Source organism: Microtus ochrogaster, chromosome 6, assembly GCF_000317375.1.
Source record: "Microtus ochrogaster isolate Prairie Vole_2 chromosome 6, MicOch1.0, whole genome shotgun sequence".
In the NCBI taxonomy this organism is placed as follows: domain Eukaryota; kingdom Metazoa; phylum Chordata; class Mammalia; order Rodentia; family Cricetidae; genus Microtus; species Microtus ochrogaster.
In genome coordinates, this window is record NC_022013.1 from 83,571,661 (window position 1) to 83,578,010 (window position 6,350).

The following is a 6,350-nucleotide window of genomic DNA, read 5'->3' on the forward strand; positions in this document are numbered from 1 at the left end:
GGGCAGACCGGGAGCTGGGCGGCAGTGGGTGCTGCTGGGGGCAGACCGGGAGCTGGGAGGCAGTGGGTGCCTTGTTCTTTTTCTCCGATGGCTTTATTGGGTTTCTATGCATGTCTCTACGGCTCTTTACTCTTTCTTCTGTCTCGTTGCTCTTCCTGTTACCTGTTAAAATGCCCTAACAACGCAATGTATGGAGAAGGGAGCATTGATTTTGACCCACGGTTCCATGGTCCGTTGTGACAGAAAAGTCACAGCGGCAAGAATGTAAGGTGACATTGCCCCTACAATCAGGATGCAGAGAGAGAGACCCCCACCCCAGGGATTGGTACTGCACACAGTGGGTAGCTCTTCCCACCTCTCTTAACCTTCCTCATGACAATCCCCCCCAGGCATGCCCCGAGGCTCACCCATCTTCAGGTGACTTTAGGGCTCATCTGATTGATAATTGATTAGCCATCACACCTACCACTGCAAGTCTCTCATTCCCAAACTTTTCTTTAAATTGAATCTCATTAGGAAGCCCAGGCTGGCCTCGAATTCATAGAGACCTGCCTGCCTCTGCCTCCCAGATGCTGGGATTGAAGGTGTGCGCTACCACAGCTGGCGACACCCATGCTTCTCTCCTCTCCTGGTGCCTTTCCCTAGTAGATTCTATTTTTTACCATCCTTTTTTCCCTTCCTCCCTAGTTTTCTCATATAAAACACTTAATACTTATGCAAGTTTGTGTGAGAAATCTCCCCCATAATCTCAGACATTTGAACACTTAATGGGTTTCCAGGTGGTGGCGCTGTCTGGAAGCTTTGCTGGGGAAATATGTTCCTGAGGGCATTTGAGAGCTCAAGGCCTCGCCCAGCTGCTTCCCCGCTCACAGTTGAGGATGTGAGAGCCCAATGTCCTGCTCCTGCCATGAGCCCACCACTGCGGCCATGCTACCCCGCCGTGATGAATTCCTACCCCTCTGGGACCATAAGTTCAATAAAGTCTTCGGTAAGTGGCTTGGCCATGGTGTTTCATCAGAGCAACAGAAAAGCAGCTAGAACACTTGTCTTCCTGTGTCACGACCAACAACATGGCTTAGTGGTCTGAGGCACCGGTTGCTTACCGTCATGGCCTCAACTTCTACCGTTTGCCTGCAAAGACGTTCATCTTTATAGCTTAGGAAAAGCCCCTTTGTGTGTGCATGCCACGTTTTCTTTACCCACTCATCTGTTGTTGGTTTCCATGCCTTGTAGATAATTCAGCAATCAACATGGATGTGCAGGGTCTCTCTGTGATATTTTGACTTATATTCTTCCAAGCTTATAACTGATACTGTGGCTGGGTCATATGGTAGTTCTAACTTAAGTTTCTTAAGGAACCTCCATACTGATTTCCACAGTGGCTGCAAAAATTCATGTTCCTACCAACTGTGTATACAGATTCCTTGTTCCCCATGCCCTCACTTGGACTGGTTACTTTTAGATATTTCAATAGCAACCATTTTTACTGGATGGCAATGCATTCCTTAACGGCAAAGGACATTGGGCATTTTTCCTTGTTTATTGGCCATTTGTTCCTCCTTTGAGACACGTCCATTCAAAGTATTGGCCCATTTATAAACTGGATCTTTTGTTCTTCTGTTTTTCATTATTTGTGTATTCTACATATTAATCTTCCGTTGCATGAAGCACCAGCAAAAAGCTTCCTCCCTTCTGAGGTCGTCACTTAGCTCTGCAGCACAGAACTGCAATTTGACACCCTCCGGTGTCAGTTTCTGCTGTTGTTTCCTGAGCTATATGTTCAGTTCTCTGACTTGTGTCTTCTTCATGAATCTGTAGGCACCATCAAGTATCACACCCTCAAGACCCAACCTACAGAAGGTCGATGCGGGCTGCTACACTGGGCTAATCTAGAATAGCATTTATTACCTGCTATAAAATAAGGAGTGGAGGCTGGTGTAGTCAAACCTGCCTTGTAGTCGGAGATCAGGAGTCTCAAGGTCCCTTCCTTGAGCAAAGTACTAATAGCCTTATCTTAAACAGAGATACAAGAGAACCATTCAAATAAGATCTGTTACTTTGTTCCCCGCTATAACTTCACTTGGGTTTATTGGAAGATAATATGTCCCAAGAAACTTCACCTGGTGGCAGCCGAAAAATGAGGAGAGTATTAGAATGCATGTGTTTATCCAATGAATACACACTCGTGAGAAAGCTGTTTGCAGTTAGAGCCAGGGAGAGACCAACAAGAATAACTAACAATCCAGGTGAATGGTAGTAGCCGCAGCCTGTATTCTGTACGGCGTTGCCAGTATCACTGGACCTGAACCTCAGAACTGTTATGAAATGAAATCAGGACACAGCTCTGCCATACTGTGACAGTCGCAGTGACAGCTGAGCACCACTGAGTAACCAACAGGCACCTCGAGCGTCCAGTTTTGATGCAGCAGACTAAGGCATGGCTTAGGAAGCAGGCAGGACGGAGTGGGACAGTGGGAGCTGTTATCACGCCACCTAGAGTGGCACACGGTTTTCAATTATGAATCGTTTCTGAAGTTTCAATATAACGTTTTCAGGTTGCCATTTCCCCACACATAACCCAAACTCCAAGAAAGAAGCCTGCTGGGCAAAGTTGGCATGGGCCATCCTAACACCCTAGGTCCCCAAGTCCCTTCCTTTAGATGGAGGGCCAGCGGTGATCTCTTGGCACCCGGCCTCCGGGTCATTGAAGTTCAGTTTGCTGTCTGAAGTCCAGAGTCATAACTGCCCTGGTTACACACAGATCAGCTGAGTCATTGGGCTGTGCAAGTGTACAAAAGAGAGTGGGTAGACGCTCACACTCGATCTGCCCTGCCTCTCCCAAGGGCTTGGGATGTGTGCAGAGCTCCACAGGTCTGCAGCTTGACAAGGAATCAGGAGCCTGAGTCCTTGTGGACAGTCAGGGGCACACCGGGATAGCCCTGCCCAGAAGAGGAAATCAGGCACTGCTGTCCCCAGGCAAAGCAACAGCGGTGTTTGCAATCAGGTAGGGGGATGATTGTCAAGTTCCTTGGACAAGTCGGTCATCTTTCCTGCTGCCCCTTCTTGCTGCTCTCCTGATAATGTCATGCAAAATTTGCTCATTTCTTCCAGGACCTGCTCAGCTGGGTCCAAAAAACAGCGACTGTCTGTGCCCCCTGTGGTGCAGGGTGCTAGGGATGGCAACAGGAGCCGGGACAGGCACAGGACAGGACATAACAGGATCTGTTATGGTTTGAGCCTCGGGCTGGGGGAACTGCATGCACCTGCCCGCTCTGCCAGGGCACTTACTCCCTGTGTCCCCCACAGTCCCTACACCTACCCTACCTTCCATGACAAGAGGATCCAGAGGATACTGTGCACCTTCTCTGAGAGTAAGGTTTCTGTCAGGGAGGAGGTGGCTTTCGATTTAAAAAAGGAAACAAGAAAGAAACCTGTGCAACAATCTATTCTTCCTTCCCTCCCTTCCTCCCTTCCCTTCCTTCCTACCTTTCTTTCCTCCTTCCCTCCTTTCTTTCTTTTCTTCTTTCTTTTTTTCTTTCTTCCTTTCTTTCCTTCAACATTCTTTTCTTAATCCACTAAAGTCGGATGGGCCTGTCTGTGCCCACTCCGGTCTGTTTTAAGTCAAGGAATGCTGGTCTTGCCACCTGACTGATAGTTATCAACGACGTGTCTCCTGGGGACAAGCACTGAGTATGAGGACAGGAAATCCTGAGCCAGACAGGCTGAGGATGGTCACTTCCCAGGATCCCCCATGCTGCCCCTGGCAAGACCGGCAAAGCCTGCTTCTGGTACTGTAAGGCTCCCCAGAAACTTTGTCACAGAGACTCTGATTCACACAGAACTGAGGAGGGAAATATGTGGGAAAGTTCACGTCTGTGATCACAGGGCGTGGCTCCGAAAGCTGGCTGGAGTGAGGGCTAAATTTGCCTGTGGTTCTAGTTAATGGAAATTGTGTCGATCTTGAAAGCCACAGCGGCATCTGAGGTGGGGTGGGGAGTCTAAGCCGAGAGGAGCTGGCCATGGAGGGGGCTGAATCTGTGTGGCAGCGGTGAGGTGCCTAGTGATGGGTAGGTGTGAGGGAAGAAACAGGTGGACTCCAGGGCTGATGACGGGCTTGGGGAGGTTGGTAAGGTCACTGTCCAGACATAATCAGCTTCCACGTGTGAGTTGCCATACACGCCAGGAAGCAGGTGCCCAAAACCTAGCCACAGTGCGGCAGAAACCCTAGTGCGGACCCTCTGCACACTCGTGTATTCAGGAAGGGCATCGACAGGCCTGATTATCAGCTTTAAGGGATTCTCTATAGCGGTACCCTGGAGCCTCTATCAAAACCCAGGAAGAGCCGGACACACAGACAGGGTGCTTTCCTGCCTACACTTCCACGGCCTGGAGTGGCCCTGCGCCCGTCTGGTCCCTCTATCTTCTGTCGTCCACTGCTCCTACACGCATTGCGTCTTATGAAACCTCTGCCACTGTCCCGAAGACGCGGTTCATGTTCCAGCCACAGTTTGGGCTGAGCCTTCCTCCTGTTGGTCTGCAGAAACCAAGTTCTTTTCCTCTCTGAGGGGAAAAAAAAAAAAACAGACATCAAATGGGGATTAACACATAACCTGATTTTCTGAACTTTAATAGGCCATGAGTAGCCACAGAAATTCGAGAAGTGGTTGTATTGGGCCCAGGGGAGGGTGGAACATGGAGGAACCAGCCACCGTATAGGTGGCCACACATGGCATGAATCTACTCCAGCTGGATTAGACATTTGAAGGGTATGTGCTTTCTGTTTCAATAAAGCTGTTGGAAATACACAGAGATGATATGGGGGCCAAAGATGGGCTTCCTAATGCTTTATCAACAACTGGACTCTATCTCCCAGAACCTTTGACCCGTTGCTCCCCTTCACACACCAGAAGGACAACCCTCTAGAGAGACTGAGCAAGGAGCCCAGTCAGCTCCACTCAGACCCAGGCCCTGCTGTCAGGTCCATACAGCGGGTAGTCCCTCATCTCCCAGGGATCTAGGTGGGCAGAAAGCCTTCCTAGTAGGAGCCAAAGGCTCCTCAGAGGTCCCAGGCCTCAGAATGTGCCCCAGGGACCTATCCAGGGCTGTGTCAAAGTCACCATGCTCATTTCCCCAGGATAGTTCGTGGTTTTCATGACACAGTGGGAGTGAGGTGGATTTACCTAACTTCTCAGTGGCTTCCAACTTTTCTATACACAATTTCAGGATTGTTGGCCTAAATTAAACCAAACATGTGGTCCATGCCTGCTGTTCTGGGTCCTAGGGAAACTGAGGCAGGAAGATGGCTGGAGCTCAAGGGTCGGTGACCTCCTGGGGTCATAGTCAGAGCTCCTCTCAGGACAATTACAAAAAGCAGAGTCTGAAGGCTACTGTTTATTTAAAACAACAGAGCCCAGCACTGGGAACACGCGAATCATAAACCATGCTCACAGTCAAAGAGGCTGGAACAAAGGGATGTTTTAAAAAGGCAGAATTAGGAATGTGGAAATGGAGAAACAGAGGAAGAGTTCTGGCCTAGTGTGGTTAAGAATGTGGATTGTAGCCACAGCCACAGCAATCAAAACAAAGCAAAGCAAACAAAAGAAACTAAAAGACACATGGCAGAGGCTGGTTTTTACAAATGATTCTTGATCGTGGTGATCGGTAAGGGCAGAGGCCTCACTCTGAGATGGGGCGCATAGTCACTGTGCTGACCCCTTGAAGAAGCACTTCTGTGTGAGGCTGGGTGGCTGTGCGTGAGCCTAGGGTGTGGCAGTCTTCAGTGACAGCTACCACCAAACAATCACACAGAAGAATCTCACGGGTTCATGTGAAAAAAACAAAACACAGCAGAAACAAGAAGCATGGCTTTCAGCAGGACCGTGGTGGCGCACACCTTTAATCCCAGCACTCAGGAGGCAGAAGCAAGCGGATCTTTGTGAGTTCAAGACCAGCCTGATCTACAGAGTGAGTTTCAAGATAGCCAAAGCTACACAGAGAAATCCTGTCTCAGAAAGGAAGAAGAAAAAAAAAAGAATTCCTTTTGCTCTGTCATTGTTGACATTTTTCTTACAGGAAAATGTGAAAGCCAGGAGTTCGTGGGGCAGGTGCCAGGGAGCAGCACACTGGCAGCTGGAGTCTCTGGCCTACCAGGAAACAAGTCCTGGCCAAGTCACTCCTCTTGTTGTACCCATAATCTTGAAAAGGAAATTTACCCAACCCAACGAGAAATCCAACCAGCACTCAGAGACTCCTTTTCAACTGTGCATCGGGAGCCCGGCTAATGCTCAGGGAATTCAGCCTGGAAACAAAATGGCCACCTTGTACGTAGGATGTTGTGTTGTGATCCAACA

The 6,350-nt window shown here is 49.2% G+C and overlaps 1 protein-coding gene across 1 annotated transcript in view; it reads left to right on the plus strand.

The window, feature by feature from the left end:
• Nucleotides 1-2,809: 2,809 nt before the first annotated feature.
• Nucleotides 2,810-6,350, plus strand: part of LOC102000870 (epoxide hydrolase 1) — a 17,877-nt gene continuing 14,336 nt past the window's right edge. The window contains exon 1 of the mRNA XM_005348952.3: nucleotides 2,810-3,004. The gene's annotated coding sequence lies outside the window, so the exon portion shown is untranslated. The remainder of the gene's footprint in view (nucleotides 3,005-6,350) is intronic.